Source organism: Scomber japonicus, chromosome 22, assembly GCF_027409825.1.
Source record: "Scomber japonicus isolate fScoJap1 chromosome 22, fScoJap1.pri, whole genome shotgun sequence".
NCBI lineage: Eukaryota > Metazoa > Chordata > Actinopteri > Scombriformes > Scombridae > Scomber > Scomber japonicus.
The window spans coordinates 25,735,991-25,755,098 of NC_070599.1; positions in this window are offsets into that span (position 1 = coordinate 25,735,991).

The following is a 19,108-nucleotide window of genomic DNA, read 5'->3' on the forward strand; positions in this document are numbered from 1 at the left end:
CTTTGTTCAGGGCCCCGAGCCCTTGCATGTAACATATGTTGGTAAGATGAGGGTTAATGTGTGTTTTGCAGGTCTGGTGAAGACAAAACATCCTCATCCTTACAGAGAAAACTTAAATAATGTTATGATTTCTGAATACTTAGAAACATAGATATATAACAGTGCACAGTAATTATCTCGATGGAGAGGTGACATTAATCTTTGTCATATTCAGATTTTAAAATGAAAATATTGTTTTAATAGTGTTTTACAGAATGTATGTCCTTTTTGCTCTTTTGATTAATACAGATCTGATCTACTTTCAAACAAACACTGTGTGTAATTTGCATTTCTTTAATACGATGTGTTTATAATCCACTCCACACACACACACACACACACACACACACACACACACACACACACACACACACACACACACACACAGGGGCAGTTTTTGCTATTGGCAATGTGGGCAACCGCCCAGGGCGCAATCTACTTGGGGGCGCACAAGCGAATTGCCAGTTTTCTAGACTACTACCGCTAGAAAACCGCATTTCCACATCATGTTGGTGCAGTGGGCGATGAGGCGCCCCTACTATCACGTCAACTTGCTGCTGAGAGTCATGTATACAGGTTGTATGTGTCAGAAGAAAAGGCAAAGGGGAGGGGGCGGGGGATCAACTTGCGACTGCAGAGTCTGTGAGCAGGTTGTGTGTGAGTCTCACTCTCAGAGGAAAAGCAGGGGGGGAGGGGGGCGGGTGATAGACTGACTTGTGATGATTATGATCCCAGGCCACACAACACAAACTGCTGCTTCCAAATAAATAGTAATAATTTATAAAATTAATACAGACCCGTTATAGGTACATACAAAAAAAGTTTTTCATACTATATTTCATTTATTCACCTTATTGTGGTGTGGTGAAGGATTTGTGCAATTTACATTGGTGTTAACATACTACATGTCATTCATTTATCTTAATTTCTTTCTCTACTCTTGTTAACTTTTGTATTTAATAACATATGTAATAAAATAACATAAATAGTTCAATATTGTGCTTGTGGTCGATGGTCGGTCCGCCCAGGGCGCAAAACTAGCCAGGACCGCCTCTGCACACACACACACAGATATACAGTATATGAAAGACAGCACAGAAGCACTAATCATGGCAGCACAGGAATCGAAGCTTGATAAGCGCAGTTTCAGGAAAGGGAACACACACCAATTACACCCCTTCCGGCTCCTATATAAACAGACCTAACCGCTTCCCCCTCGTTCACTCTCGCTTTCGAGTTTCACATGCAGGCAGTCTCGGTCAAGCTTTCATGGTCATCCCAGAAACAGATCGTACTTCCCACATTGCATCAACAAAACTTGAACAAATGCTACGAGTACTACTCCAAGAGTGAACTCACCACGGATCACGAACTGCAGATCAACCCGTCCGACTTGACTGAAGATTCGTGGGAAACCGGTTCTCCTCTCGTCACACAGCAGCAGACCGCAGCCAAGCGCCCCGCAGGCACACGCCGGCCTCGCAGGCTCTTCAACCCACACTCCCCCGATGTGACACTCCCGGTAGATCTCCGGCTTCCTCTCCTCCACTAGCGAGGGCAAAAACCAGGGAAGCAACGCACAAAGCCGCTGGAGCAGCAGCTTCAACTCTCCCCTCCTCAGCCACTTCAACAGTCCAGATAACTCTCCACCACACCGGACTCGCACTCATCGTCCGGCCGCCTTTACATCCACAAACGGACCCCGACATCAGCGACCCAACTGCCAACGATTCCTGCATAGGATGCATTTCCTATCAACCTCAGCCACATTAAACTAAAGCTTCATTGTTTACTCAGCGTCAACAACAGCAATCGGCGCTCCCGCCTTCCGGGTTTTCGTCTAAGCCAATCACCGCCCGGTTCGGCACGTGTGACGTCACAGAGCCCCGTAGCCCCACGGCCACAGCGCCCCCCGGCAGGGGCCAGGTAGTATTGCGCTACTAATTCTACTCAGACTTGTCAGTATTATCGTTTTGGTGTCATAAAAGAAAAAGAAGAAGAAAAATAAATAAATAAAAGTGGCTCCCGAGCAGCAGTCCACAAACCAGTGGGTGATGTCACATTGTTACGTCCATTTCTTCTATACAGTCTATGGCATTATACCAACGGCATCAGTCCTGCATCATACGTTATCCATCTCCACTACTTTGTAGTAAAGATTCATAATTAATTTAAAGTTACTTCCACATTGTCTTTTCCATATACCAGCTGGAAGCTTCTCGCGCAGCTACTCTAACGTCACTTTGCCATTGCACACCGTTACACGTGCTTGAACATTACAAACACCAGGTTGCACGTTGCCAGTATATCGAGTCAATCGTCATTTTAGGCATCATCTGCCATTAAACGCATCATATTGCACGTTACTAACACAGTTATCACAATACTAACCGAAACCACTCTGTATCGTCCACGTTAAAAGCTGGATCGCAAGCTACTAACACAATTTATCACAAATACAACTAACCTGAAATTGCTTCTATATTGTCTGAGTCATAAACCCCCTGCCGTCTCCTCACTCCAACCGCAGCGCCGCTCCTAGACAGGGACATCAGGCACCGGGATGCCTGCGACCCATGCGGTTTCTTACTCCAGCCACAGCATTTCGTTTAGACAGGGACATCAGGCACCGGGATGCCTGCGACCCATGCGGTTTTCTTTACTCCAGCCACAGTGTTCTGCTTAGACGGAACATCAGTCAGTCACAGTGATACCAGCAACCACGCCAATTCCTCTATACGACCGCAACGCTTCGTTTAGACAGGGACATCAGGCACCGGGATGCCTGCGACCATGCTGTTTTCTAAATCCAGCAGCAGCACTTCGCTTAGTCGTCTACATCAGGCACCGGGATGCCTGCGACCTATGCTGTTTTCTTTACTCTAGCCACAGCATTTCATTTAGACAGGGACATCAGGCACCGGGATGCCTGCGACCATGCTGTTTTCTAAATCCAACAGCAGCACTTCGCTTAGTTGTGTACATCAGGCACCGGGATGCCTACGACCCATGCGGTTTTCTTTACTCCAGCCACAGCATTTCATTTAGACAGCATTTTGTTTAGACAGGGACATTAGGCACAGGTATGCCTGTGACCCATGTGGTTTTCTAACTCCAACCAGTGTTCCGCTTAGACGGGAACATCGGGCACAGTGATACCAGCAACCATGGCGTTTCCTCACTACGACCCCAGCGCTTCGCTTAGACAGGGACATCAGGCACCGGGATGTCTGCGACCATGCTGTTTTCTAAATCCAACAGCAGCACTTCACTTAGTCGTGTACTTCAGGTATCGAGATGCCTGCGACCGATGCTGTTTCATTAAATCCAACAGCAGCACAGCGCTTGTTTAGACAGGGACATCAGGCACCGGGATGCCTACGACCCATGCTATTTCCTTAAATCTAACAGCAGCACTTTGCTTAGTTGTGGACATCAGGCACCGGGATGCCTGCAACCCATGCTCTTTATTTGTCCAACCACAGCACTTAGTTCCAACGGGAACATCGGGCACCGGGATGCCTACAACCCTTGCTGTTCCTTCATTCCAATCACAGCACTCGGCTTAGGCCAGAACATCAGCACCAGGATGCCAATGACCCCTGCTGTTTTTCACTACATCTGCACCACTTCAATTCGGCCAGGATGCTTGATGTCAGTGACCCCGCTGTTTACTCAACCCAACCTTGGCGCGCCTAGTTCGACAGCAGGCAGCTTTTATCGTGGACATCCTGCTCTAGTTGCCACAGAAGCCTGCTCTAGTCAAGGCTCCAGAGCTGCCAGCACTCTGCTTCAACCGGAACATCTGCCCCCGGGCTTCCAGCGCCCCGCTGTCTAATCATCAAGGTACCAGGATAACCCATATTTGACTACACTGATCCCTGCAGCTCATTTCTCCCAGGCAGTGACACCGGGATGTCATTGCCCCCAAGTGCTACTCCCGCAACTTCATCAGACAGAATGATGCATCGTTCTCCGCCAAATGGCCAGCTGAGACCACCCCCTTTCACACGTTTAACGTAAACTACCTGTCGTTCTGTCTCGTCACTTCGACTATTTCATTCAACGCCCCTTTCATATTTTTAACGTAACCTACACTTTGTCCTATCTCATCACTTCTACCATTTCATTATCAATGCCGCTGTCACACGTTCAAAGTAACATATATATGTCGTCCTATTTCACCACCATAACTATTTCATTATCGACGCTCTTAGAGCCACCTGCGGTCTATCGTATCGTCCTGTCGCTTCTGTCTTCCTTGTCACGGAACCAATCCTGTCTCGCTGAGCTTCGCTTGTGGTTCCATCTCCTCTCTAGCTGGAACGGTATCGCCTCCTTTTATGATGATCAGCTACTAACTCCCTTGACATCCAGCTACACTGATGCCGCTCCTTCTGCTGATTTTGGGGGTTTCTACAACGGTAGATGGTTAGCATCAGAATGGCCCCCAGAACTCATGGACAATTGCCAGGTCGCTTCCTCCGCCTCTTCGAAATCTACCCCCGTAGTAGCCACCGCTGTTCTATGGGGACACTAATAGTCTAGTTAATCCATTCTTATACACTAGGATAATCTCGTCGTTGAAATCATTAACCAAGGTCGCTCCAGCTCCTTTTCAATCATGCCATTCATGCGTCGCTCACGTGGCACTCCATCAATAACCAATATATCCTCCGCGCCGCTCACGTCCCAGGCCACCATAATACCATCGCTGACTTTCTCTCATTTTATGTTCCAGAAGTTCAGAAACTTGGCTCTGCACGCCAAACCGCTGCCGACTCCAGTTCCTCCATATTCTGCACTGACTTCAATCTGTAAATCCATCTTTAATACTCCTGATCTTCAAATTCCAAACTACAATATTAACAGCTTATCTTCTACACACTCCTCTTACTGGACAGCTTGGAATAATTTCCAACACTTTCATGACCGACACAACATCATTTCCCCCTCGTTCTATCTCACCACCATCATCTGCTACATCACCTATGCTCATTCTGCCATGAACATAAGAACACCTACTATCAAATCCTACCTCAGCGGTACTAGTTTTTCTCCAAACTAATCACAGGTAATCCCAGCCCAGCCATAAACCATCCCCAAGTAAATCACTTCTCGCTGGTCTCGTCAGCCAAGAACCAGCCAAACGGCTTTCTCTTACCGCCGAACTGCTGTCCACTTGCTTACACACCATTTGCTGAGGATACCAAACTCCTCACATCGCCCTGACCCTCAAAGCGATGTTCATATTCCATATTCCATATAGCATCTTCAGTTTCCTTGGATGCTCAGAATTCACTGTGTCACCATCACACTTCGACCCGTGCCGTCTTGCTCGTATCTTGGACTGTCACTATTAACGCTCATTAACGTATCACCGCTATATCTGCTCAGACTCAACGATCTAAGATCCGCACGAGCACGTCTCAAATAATTGGAGGTTTTTGGGGGTTCGTCACTGCCCGGGCGGAGCGGCGGATCCTTCGTCCGACCTCCCCACACCGCATCAAGAATCACCGTATCAAGAATCGTTCCGCATCAAGAATACACAATTCATTCAAATTCTGTCAATAAATCTGTTAAAACGTATCTCGTTGGAGATGTGTTCCTTGCTCGTGAATCGAAGCTTGATAAGCGCAGTTTCAGGAGCGGGAACACACACCAATTACACCCCTTCCGGCTCCTATATAAACAGACCTAACAGCTTCCCCCTCGTTCACTCTCGCTTTCGAGTTTCCCTCCCCCCCGCCCTCTCTTCTGTTCTTCTCTCCTCTCTTATAGGTTCCCGGGGGGTTCGTCACTGCCCGGGCGCAGCGGCGGATCCTTCGTCCAACCTCCCCACACCGCATCAAGAATCACCGTATCAAGAATCGTTCCGCATCAAGAATACACAATTCATTCAAATTCTGTCAATAAATCTGTTAAAACGTATCTCGTTGGTGATGTGTTCCTTGCTCGTGAAAAGACGTTTAATACAAGATCAGAACTGGGAGATTGGCTCCAGCAGACTCCAGGTACAACATCTGAGGTCTCTGCCCCTTAGGTTTTCTATCCTGGAGGATTTTCCCCCACTTAAAAATGACCACTCTCCTCCGCCATCAAAGCCAGCTTCCTTCACTCACTCACCCTGTCAAAAGGTCCTGAATGCGGCCATGGGAATCCCCCTCGCCCGGAACCGGTGTCGGGGAATTCCTCTCCCGTCCCGGCTGCTGTCCCCGCTGCCAACCCAGTCCATATTCTCACAGCGCTGACTCAGACTCTACTCTCCCTGGAAATGGGTACCAGCAGTCGTCCCCCCCTTGTCCACTATTCTCCCCAACCACATTAATAGTTGGAGATTCAATAATCAGAAATGTCCGCATTTTTAACGCAGCCACACACTGTTTCCCTGGGTCCACATTTCCAGTTATATTAAGTAAACTCCAGGCGCTTCATAAAACGAGTGGTTGTTCATGCTGGGTCCAATGACACCTCTCGCAGACAGTCTGAACTGACAAAAACACATTTTTTAGACCTTTTAAACTTTTAAACCTAACCCTAACTTTTTAAGTAGCTGCGGGAAGTCTGTTTTTATTTCCGGGCCGATTCCCACCGTGGCCCGCGGAGCAGAAGGTTTTAGCAGGATTCTCAGCCTCCACAACTGGTTACAGTCCACCTGCTCCACTCGCAATATCAAGTTCATAGACAATTTTAATCTCTTCATGAACTGCTCCCCCATCTTCAAAACTGATGGCCTTCATCCAAACCGGCACGGTAGCAGCATGCTAGCAGCTAACCTGCAGCATGCCATCCATGCATGACTGTTTACCTGCCACACCCCCTCCACTCACCCCGCTCACTCTTCCTCTACGCCCAAAGCTTCACTGGCAGCACACAGCTCGCTCATGACCTCTAGCTCCTCCCCCTGGCCACATCAGTCACTACATCTACAACCTGTAACTTTTCACATTCAGACCATCACCAGATGCAGGCCCCCCAGTCCACTGAGCACAAGTCATACTAATCTGGTCAACCTGCGTCCACTTCCCCGGTCCTCACAGCCCCTCACAAAGCAACATCACCTCAAAGTGGCAAACACCTCTGGACTATTTCTCACTAAACCAATACACTTATATGGACAAACCTCGCACAGAGGGCGGGGGAGGTGGCATTGCTGCCATCTTCAGGAAAAATATCAAAACATCCACCATCCCCATTCCTCCACCCCCCTCATTTGAACACCTCACCTACAAACTGTCTGGACCTTCTCCGCTGGTCACAGCCATCATTTATTGCCCCCCAAAACCACATCCCTCCTTCCTTTCTGAGTTTGTTGACTTTCTGACCCAGTTATCTGCCATCTCACCATCTGTTCTCCTCCTGGGCGACTTTAATCTACACATTGACAGACAATACACCGGCCACAGAATTTTTAGAACTGCTGCAATGCCTCAATTTCACTTAACACATAACCTTTCCAACACACAGCTGCGGTCACATTTTGGACTTGGTTTGCTCGACTAAACTCAACATTCAACAGCTATCCACTCACAATTTGCACATTTCCGACCACCTGGCAATCACAATGAACATTGAAATCCCTACCCCACCCCAATCCAGAGCCAGACAATAACCTTCAGAAACCTTAACCTAACCACACATTTAACTCAAGGTGAACATACTCAGAGTTGATTGAACTAATTCAGATCAGCTGTTCTGGAACCGGATACTCAAAGTAAATCAGCTCAGATTTCAGGGTTAGACTCAGAGTTTGTTGAACCTCCTTCTTGAAATACCCCCCTGGTGTCCATACAAAGCACTGGCTCTGTAACGTAAACACAGTGGCTCAGGCTGAGCTATGCAACACTATTCCAGCCAATCAGCAGCAGGGGGCACTCATTCATGCAGAGGACAGAGGGAAGTCTTCAGAGCAGCTGTCTGTGGTAGAAGATGACAATCTCCCGTCTTCAGCACTATGTGAATGGTGGGAAAGAGAAGCCATAGCCAATTCACATATAACGTGCTTTCAAACAGAACAGACATGACACTGAGTCTAAGACAGTCTCACAGAGAGACTTGTGTTTTTTAGTTTTTTATTTCTGCCATGTACATTGAAGTATAATCTGGGCAGGCAGCTGTGTACATCATACAAGTATCCCCCTGAATGTGTTTTGAAATTTTGAATTAAATCATTTCTTAACTACATTATTAAATCAATACATACAAATGCCACGTCAATTTTGGTTCACTAATAGTCTGCTGTTAGTCAGCCTAGCAGGGGCGGACTGGAAAAATAATTCAGGCCGGGAATTTGACTCCATTCCAGGCCACTCTTTTCATGCAGATATCATATATATTATTATAAACTTGTCTTAATTATTATGTTTTGTATCATATTGGCAATAAAATAAAAGTAAATTGCAAGAATCCTATATCACACAAATAGTACTCTAATTTGATATTACACATACACATAATAATCGTTATGTTGAGTAAATTGAACTCTATACGTATAATCTGTGGAGATGCTTTAAAATATACAATTAAATTAAATTAAATTAAATAGAAAATGTTTTAACACATTTCCTGTGCCTCAGGTTTGCTACTTGCTAAAACACACTTGCACTGCTCACAGACACAACAGGTGAAATTATTTTTATCCTCCAGTACGCCTCTGTCTGAAAAACTGCTATAATGCTATAAACTGCTGCAGCCTCTACGCTAGAAACAAACTTCACAGAAAGAGGAAGAACTGCACCTTGACCTACATTGTATGTTCCTTCTATTCAGTCGGATGCTCAGACAGTCAGCAGCAAGACACCATGGAGGTCACAGCGCTCTGCATTAGTCTGTGTAAGTACTATACTTTTTATTAATACTTTTAAAGTGCACTTTTAAAGGAAAAGAAATCAAATACATGCCATGGATCACATCAAAATGTATTATTAGTTAGAGTTTGTCAGATGCACTCCCTTTAGTGAACATTTAGTGAAGTAACTGGGGTGCTGACATCAATTGAACAAAGAGAAGGCAGTAAAGGACAGTTTGTAGTAAAGATGCAAAAACAGCATTTTTTGTAGGGTTAGCACAGCTTTATGATAATTTCATGACAATCCTCTGTGTCATGTATAGGCTCTTTGGTGGTACACATCAATTGTACACCAAATAAAGACATTTATATCTGATACGCAGCTCTTTGTCTCTCCAGTGGTGAATGTACCATTGCTGCTCACTGCTCAAATTCAGAACAGTTCTCTGGAAGATGGTAAGCTGAGTTTTGTAACTAACTTCATAGATATAAACTGATATTTCCATATATATTGAATCATTGTACATTATGAATATTTCCACAAAGTGTCAGTGACAAAGGCACTGCTTATTCAGGCAATATCGTTTCAAAAAGTGGATATTGGTATGGTTACATTTATACCTTTATTTGTATTTCCATTTACTGTTTTAATACCATTTATTAACACATAACATTCTCTTTAAAGGGAAGTAGAAATGAACATGAATCAAAGATATAGCAGTAAAGAATTTGTTGCAAAGATGTAAACTGTCAGTCATAAAGTTTCAGCTCTTAATCAGGGAAACAAAATTATTTTAATTAGGGTTAGCACATGATTAGCAGCTATATTATCAATTTCATGATAAATTTTGGTGTCATCAATGGTACAGTATAGTACAATTGGTACATAACGTTATTTATGTCTGATAGATCCGATTGATACCGTTGCCTCTCCAGTGGTGACTGTACCACTGATGCTAACTACGTTGGGTCAGAACAGTTCTCAGAAAACCGGTAAGTTGAGTTTTGTAACTAAATGCGTAGATATGATCAAATAATGTCTATGATGGAAATCCAAGTACATTAGACATGAATATGTCCAAGTTAATATTTCAAATGCAAGACATACTGAATTGAATGGTTTCACTTGTACACAGAGACTGATGTGGAAAACCAGAGTTACAAAGGTACTGCTCCATGTTTGAGTATGCAAAAAGTTTTGTCAAAGTGGATACTGAGTTTGGGAAAAGATCTCTTATTTATATTTCTTTTTTTGTCTGTCACAGATGCTATTTTTCCTTGTGTTGATCCAAACCGACTGCAGTTCTTTGAATATGAATCCATCTCCTTAAGTTGTGCAGACTTTCATGGCCCAACTGAATGGAGAGTGATGACAAAGATTCCTTCAGTCGTTTCTCAATGGGAGACAGCAGCAGCGCTCTTAAACATTAAACTTGCCTTTAAATCAGATAGTGGAGAGTACTGGTGTGAAAATGAACGAGGAGAGAGAAGCAGCGCTCTCAACATCGCTGTCACTGGTATGTTTATTATATACAAGCAATATGTGTGATAATCTTATAAATTAAATAACAAAATGAATGTTCCTGGAAAATCTAGGAATAAGGTCTTGAATTAAGACATTTTTTGTTGCACTTTCTTGACCAGTGCAAATAAGATGGAGCTTCATTATTCATCATGAACTATATGTGAAGTCGTAAATGCCTCTCTTCTTGTTTTGGTGCCTTTGTTTCTCAGTCTTTTGGAAACAGTTTGAACGCATTAGTTACTTTTTTGCCCAACAAAGATACAGAAGTTCCCTGTAAACAATCATGGTATTCGTGATTATTACCTTTATTCAGGTGGTAACGTGATCCTGGACATTCCTGCCCTCCCTGTGATTGAACAACAGGCTGTCGCTCTGCATTGTAGGAAAAAGGATGCTTCCTCCAACTCCCCAGCTGATTTCTATAAGGATGGCAGCTTCATTAAGACAGATTACAAAGGCATGATGAACATTCTCAACATTTCCATACTTGACCAAGGTCTTTACAAATGTGAAATCTCTGGAGCTGGAGAATCACCAGAGAGCTGGCTGGCTGTCAGAGGTGAGACCCAACAGTTTTATAAAACAGTTAATAGATTATCAAATTCTCATGTACTTTTTCAAACAGGAAAGTCAAATCAACCTCAATCTCTCTCAGTTTTTTCTACTCATAGCTTTATCATTAGTGAGCATAAACATGTAAAGCTTCCCCTGACGGTGGCACCAGAGGAAAAGCATTAAAGCATTAAAGCATTAAAGGGTATATGTTTCATCCTGTGCATCCACTGCAGTTTTAATTAATTTGTGATTACATGTATAGACATGGGCATTTTGGTTCATGGGGGTAAATATAGGGATCGTGAAAAGCAGCTATTCATTTTATGGAAGTATTCATTGGACTATTTGACTTCAGTCAGTCAGGAATATGCTCCACTTCCATTGTATCTTGACACATTTTAACATAGATTTGTTCCTATTTGTGAAAAGGAGATTTTAGACATGTATTATGCAAAACATATCTCTTTTTTTTAAAATATTGTATTCATGTCCAACATTTTCATACTGTTGCATTACCCTTTCTCGTAGCACATGATACCTCTGCACCTCAAGATTCAACAACACAAGTAGCTCAAGAGATACATCATGCCCACCATGACTCCGTTCAGCTTTCCGTCCTGTTGTCAGTTGTCTTCACCATTTTGTGTGTGGCTGTGCTGCTGCTGGTAGTGGGACTACTTCACTGTTGGAAACACAAAGGTCAGTGAGTCTTAATCTATAATAATATCAACATCATCCAACAGACATGTTTTAAAATATTGGTCGTCATCGTCGTCCTCTTCCGCTTTATCCGGGGTCGGGTCGTGGGGGCAGCATCCTAAGCAGGGAAGCCCAGACTTCCCTCTCCCCAGCCACTTTGTCCAGCTCTTCTCGGGGGATCCCGAGGCGTTCCCAGGCCAGCCGAGAGACATAGTCTCTCCAGCGTGTCCTGGGTCTTCCTCGGGGTCTCCTACCCGTGGGACGGGCTCTGAACACCTCATCAGGGAGGTGTCCGGGAGGCATCCTAACTAGATGCCCGGGCCACCTCATCTGGCTCCTCTCGACGCGGAGGAGCAGCGGGTCTACTCCGAGCTCCCTCCGGATAACTGAGTTTCTCACCCTATCTCTAAGGGAGAGCCCAACCACCCTACGGAGGAAGCTCATTTCAGCCGCTTGTACCCGATATCTTGTTCTGATGTGGGGTGCAAACATTTGGAGCTCCACAAAACATCAAACAATTGAAAATTGGTTGATTATGACTTTTGTTCTGGAAGTTGAGACCCCAGGATGGTATGGGCATTTCACTTAGTCACTATAATAGTGCAAGCCCAGTATCACTTGAATTATGGTAATGTTTATTATGTTTAAATCTAGTGGCATCATTCAATGTCAATGCAGAAAGTATTGTTGTTTATATGTACTAACGCAAAAAAGAATGTGTGAGGAACATATCCAGCTTCCATGAACATTAGGCCATTTGTGCATCACGTCTTCATAGTTCTCCTATTCTATATCGGTTTCATTTTTCCATTGACACCATCATTTTCCCGTCTGTTGTACTTTAGTTGCATGTTTTTCCTCTGGCATGCCAACACCAGAATCAGACCCAGGTGAGTCTCATATAGTTAAGAAACTGCCATTATAGAAATTAACTTAGGTACTGTAAGACTTCCAACTAAGGCTGTTTTATAAACTAATATTAAGATAGTATAGTTGGAATTATTATTATTTTGAAGTCTATATCTATATATGTATGTCTCAGTACTTCGAAATAGTAATTTTTCTTGTTGTTTTTATTTGTTTCAGTCTTTGAACAAGTCACTGTAGCTGATCCACATGCGGCTCCACTTGCTGTCACAAAACACAAGAAGAAGAGAGGTACCCCTTTGACATTATCTTATTCAAATTTCATAATTTTTGATAAGTGACTTCTTGGGTTTTAACTAGGGCTGTCAAACGATTAATTTTTTTAATCACAGAATTTTCATAGTTAATTGTGATTAATCGCGTTTTGAATTGCATGTTTAAAATCCTGTTATTTTACATTTCAAGGCAGTTTTAAGCCCATAATGTAAAGCATTTCTTACCAGAGTGTCTTAACTGGGAATCAATCACGGCTCTGCTGCGACTCCCACACACCAAAATGGTCCTTTGGTGGAGCTGAGGCTCGCTTGGCTGCACCAGCGTGGAGGTGCTAACTCAAACTCGACGTACTCCGGTGGTAGTTAAACTCCGTTTGACACAGGTTGCATTTTACTTTTGACTTGTCAACTGAACCGTCTGGAAGTGTTTTAAAGTTAAACAAGCCGTTCAAAAGTCCAGTAGCTCTCTTACTTTCCATCAGCGTGGTAGGATGGGGCTACAGCTGGAGGATCCGTCTACGGGGGAGTAGAAGGGACAAAAAGGCTTGCAACATTAAAATGCAGTTTTAAAAAAATAACGCGTTATGGATTGCATTAATCTAATCACGATTAACATGTTAATACTGACAGTCCTAGTTTTAAGTTCTTACTGCACTGTCAAATGTGCAGTTGTGTGTACGGACAACATATCTGACAGTGCTCATACATACCTATTATGTGGTTAGTAGGTCTTACCCTTGTTTCAACAATTGATTCTCAAATTGCCAAGTCTTGATGATGGCAAGGTATACTGTAACTGAAGAAAGATTATAAATAAACCAGACGAGGGAAACTTTTGACAACTTTTTTGCAGTGACTGTATAAATTGGGATTACCAGAAATATATAGATGGTTTCATCAGCAAACTAAGGATTGAAACAACAACTAATGTTTCATTATATATGATGTTATGACATAATACTTAGTATTTTATAAATGTGCCTTTTTCTATACCTGTTAATTCACTTTTGGATTATTACTACCCACTTGCTTAGTTTTTCAGTTGAAATAAAAGATGACTGTATTTTCTATGTTTCAGCTCGTCAAGAGGCAAAGGAAGCTGAGCCAGACGATGTGACATATGCTGTTGTTGTAGTAAAGAAGAGGGAGAAAGGTACTTAATATTGTGCTATTTTTATTTAACATTCCCTACTTTATAGCTTACAGGCAGTGGGGTGTAAACCACATCAAATCTGTGATGCCACAAGTTGTGTATAACATGATATGAATGAATGCATTCCTTCAATTTCATTTCCGTGAAAAATCTATAAATTGATCTTAAAGAGCTTTTCAATCTATACACAGGATCCAAGATAAGAAAATATCAGTATTTGTGGTTAAGATGAACAAAAGTGTAATTAATCTAACCCCTAATTCCAACCACCCAACCATATATATTACCAGAGGCCATTTATTGAGTTATGAATCATCTACAAAGTTTTTTTTTAATGTACATACATACCGTTCTCTATGAAGACCTAACAGCTTTTCTACTCACCTGCAACTGACGTATTATAATGTGTTTATTCTTTTGAAATGCATATTGACAATAAGGGCCCCATTTTAGTGATCTATAGCACATGGTGTGAAGCGCGTGGCACAGGTGCCTTTGGGGCGTGTCCAAATCTACTTTTGCAAATCTTAAGCGGAAAAATGGTCACTGCGCCAGGTGCATGGTCTAAAAGGGCTGGACTTAAGTCCCCTTATTAATCATAGGCATGTTTTGGGCGTAACACGTGGTAAACCAATCAGAGTGTCATCTCCCTTTAATATCCAGGAGTGCTGTCGGATTGCTGTTATAACGGCGCATTTACCCAGCAATGCTCATTAACCCAGTTACTTTTGCTGATGAGCTGCTAACCTCACATTTAATTTATATAAAGGAAGAATATGGAGATATAACCAACCAGTCGGATGAGTGTACAGGTGTACAGCAGCCTGGTGTCATCACACTGAGTGGCTGTGCGCACTGCGCTCTGTGCAGCATCAGAGGCTACAGACTTTCATAGGTTGTTAGGACTGTCTGCAGAGGCACTCTCCATGTTTGTGTGCGGCTGCGCATCCATGTGGTAACAAGCACAGTGTCTGCGCCTATATACCCCCCTTTATACCCACCTATATACCCCCCTTTATACACGTATATACACCCCCCTATATACCCCCTTATATACCCGCCTACTGTATATACCCCCCTATATACCCCCCTAAAGACCCGCCTATATACCCGCCTAAATACCCCCCTATATACCCGCCTATATAGGAGCATATTGGACTCTTGATAATACCCCTTAAATAACAGTAACATATGCGCCAGTGACTTTAGATCTGTTTTTTTTTTTTTTGGTCAGTAGCGCTATCGCTTTCCTCTGCCTCAAAATAGCAACGCGCCACCAATGTGCCTGACCACACCTGATTTAGAGACCAAAATGCCCATAGACGCACAGACTGGTGCAAGTGCATTTGCTATTTAGACAGCGTGGGCGCAGGGCGAGAAAATGACAATTGCACCGGGTAAACTAACAAAGACACATGCACCACGCCCGCCATCCGCTGTGCGCCGACCGCAAGATGGGGCCCTTAACATTTGTTTTGATTTCATATCTCAGATTCTGGAGAGACACCTATACCTGATCCAAACAGAATAATATATGGTGTTGTCCCAAAACAGAGGAACTAAAGAGGTACTGCTCTTAAAAAGTTTTTTGTTTGTTGTTGTTGTTTAAATTATGTTTATTAACATCATATAGAAGATTGAGATACATAAAGCTACAAAATTAGGTCTTCTTTCTTTCTTCCAGGTCACTGAGAGCAGAAACAACTGAGGATGGAAGAGAGTTTGTTAGTGTGACATAGTGTGACTGCATAGTTACTGCATATGGAAAAAGAGAAAGCTACTGTACAAGTAAAAAGCTGAACTTCACAGTGGATATTTTGGTGCTCATTTTGTATTTCTGTCTGGGCTTACTGAAGAATATAAACTGAGCTTGATTTCATTGGTTAATTAACTAAAAAGCATGCACATGTAAATGAAGAGCCAAATAAGTTAGTAGTTTTTTTGTTTTTGTTTTTTAAGTTAGTAGATACATACACACGCCATACTTGAGCATCTCAGCTGTGTCTGCTTTTAAAAGCAAGTGGTTCTTTCACGTGTAGCAGTTAAACCACATTGTTCTATCTGCTCTGTCTGTTCACACGTCAGAAGACGCTGCTTACAAAAACAGAGCAGCTACTCATTTAAAATCGTCTCATTGTGGTCAACCACCAACAGCGAGCGTACGTCAGTTTGATCTGAAGCAGACACACTGTGTGCCTGATCTATAAATGTTTAATGACTGCGAGACATAATTACTGGTGCAGGTGCAGTTTGTGTATTCACTATTATATATGTATAAAGTGGGCCATCAGTGTGGTTAACACAACAAGAGGTTCAACGGCAGAAATTAGCCCCATGAGGAGCTTTACCAAAACCAATGTGTGACATCAGTGACTAGGTTACTCACACATCTTTTACAAACTACGTCTTTTTTGAATTAATTAATTCAAACTCAATAAAGTCCAGTCTTTCTTGATTTAGCTCTTCTGGTTATAAGAGAGAGGGATGTGATATAGGCCTGAAACTCAAAGATTGAGAATGGCATATATGCAAATTATGTCTTGAAATTTACTCTTGATACTGTTAAAGTGTCTATGTGGCACCACAGGGTGTATTAACTTATTGCTTTGTTGGCGTTTTAACACTATATTAGAGTAATTAATGTCTGTTTGTGTAGTTTGCTTTTCTCAAAAGTAGAGCTATATTAACACTGTGAGATGAAACCAAGATCTGCATCCAGACCAACAGCAAGTCACTCTAGACTCAGAGCGCATACCTCGTGTTATGAACTCACACATTTTCTATATTGAAATCAAGTTTTTATTGATTAATAAATTGACTTATACAGTAACTTATCATTCACAGTAGGTATGTCCCCAGATGTCTCATTTTCTGTAGAACTTCATTTGTAAAGCTGCAGGAGAATTGTTCTTGACATTTCAACACATTTTATTAAAATATACACCACCTTAATATTTGCAAAGTTAAATTACATCAATGACTGCACCTCTCACGAGGAAACCTTTTCAGTCAGACTTTTTTAGTGGCTGAGACAACCTTAAAGGGGCGGACCCAAACACACTGTTTGACATGAACTTAGTGACACTAACCAAAAGTCTACAGCTCTGTTGCTGTGTGCATAAACTCCATCCCAGGAAGAGGGGGTTCTTGTCTATGTCTAAGTGGTACTCCTCAGACAGTCAGCAGCAAGACAGCATGGAGGTTGCGGCTCTCTGCATCCGACTGTGTAAGTACTGAGTCTGTCTTTACTTGACATTTTATCTCAATGGTAATGGGCTTAGATGTTCACTTTTGCTGTTTTGGCTGCTCAGAATTTTTTTTTCAACTTAAAAAAACAGCCAATCCTACACAAATCATATCCCAAAACTACTAGTCGGTTTTATATTGTGATAATACTAATAAAGCCTATTTATATAGTACTTATCAAACCAGATTATAAGGACATAATGAAAGAAATACATACGTACATATATTAACTTAAATTGAATAAGAGAATGAGGTAAAAACATTTTCAGAAGCAAAAACTACGATTTCAAAAGATGATATTCAAAAGTTTTAGGACAAAAAAGGTGAGATGCAGAAAAATGATTTAATTTCTTACTGCTATTGTATACTCTATATTGGATATTTGTATCTAGTGGAGACAAACTACAACTCAACTGATCAGCTCCATCTTGTCTCCCCAGTCTTGATGCTGGTTGCACATGTCCACCACAGTCATGCTCTGGAAGACGGTAACTATGTTGTACAGTACCTTAATGTATTCCTAGATGAAAACTAAAATGTCTCAAGTCAGTAATTCCTTCAATGTCCATAATTATGTTTTATATTCTACCTCAGTGATTCTATTTCTGTTTTTGTGTCTTTTTGTCAGATGCAGTTTTTGCTCAGATCATTCCAACCAGACTGCAGGTCTTTGATTATGGCTCCATCTCTTTTAACTGTGATGGTAACGACATGACTGAATGGCGTGTGTTGAGAAAGTTAAAGGGAAAAGTCAGCACATGTGTCAGTAACGTGGTGACAACTGCATACATCTGTACTATCGAACCAGCTTATCCAACAGACAGCGGAGAGTACTGGTGTGACGCTGGAGAAGAGAGAAGCAATGCTGTCAACATCACTATCACTGGTATGTTTGCAGTCAATTAACAGTTCTATATTAAATGAATGAATGAATTTATACATTAAGCATAGTATTATTGTGTCGTGTATATAACTATGCCCATGATGCACAGAATTATATATCACCACAAATTCATACAAGCCCAGATGAGATTTGCTGCTTATACCCTTCAAACAACAGAAAAACTCCAAACTTTTACAATCAAACCTTCAAATCTTTATTCACACTTCATACAGATCAGAGAGGTTATTGGGTTCAACAGTGAGATATAAGTATTTTCTCCTTAATAATGAAATGCAGCATCATGCCTACTTTTTTGCTTTGTAGTGCTTGTTATTCTGCTGTTATATGTTTTAATATTGACTACTACCGAAGGGACTGCAGATGGAAATTCTGGTTTGGTACATCAAATGGCAATATTTATGGAATTATCACTACAATATGGACATAAAATGAAAACATACTCCAAAGTTAGTTTAAAGCAATAAAAATAAAATCATAAAACTACTGTTCATGAGCTTACAGTGTTTCATCTTGTTTTGCTGATGTCTACTGTATATTGATGCCCCCAGCAACTTGATTTTCCCTCAAAAATGACTGATTAGTTCATAAAACCTTCAAATATAACTAATATTTGACATAATTCTTTATAAACAGATGGGTCTGTTATTCTGGAGAGTCCTGTTCTTCCTGTGTTGGAGGGAGACACTGCCACTCTACGCTGCAGAAGTAAAAAGACCTCTGCCGCTCACATAGCTGATTTCTATAAAGACGGCCTCTTTTATGGCTCCAGCTCCTTTGGGGAGATGACCATCCAAAGTGTTTCCAAATCTAATGAAGGACTCTACAAGTGCATCATTTCTGACTTTGGAGAATCACCAGAGAGCTGGGTGGCTGTCAGAGGTGAGAAATTAATCTTGCAGTTGGTACACAGCTGATGGCAGGCAGGACATGTGTCTTTGTTAGTTCCCTCCGACGCAGTTGTCTCACCTTACCCCCATTGTCTAATTAGCAAATGCACTTGCACCGCTTTGTGTGCATAAAAAACGAGGTGATTGTCAGGCACATTGGTAGTGCA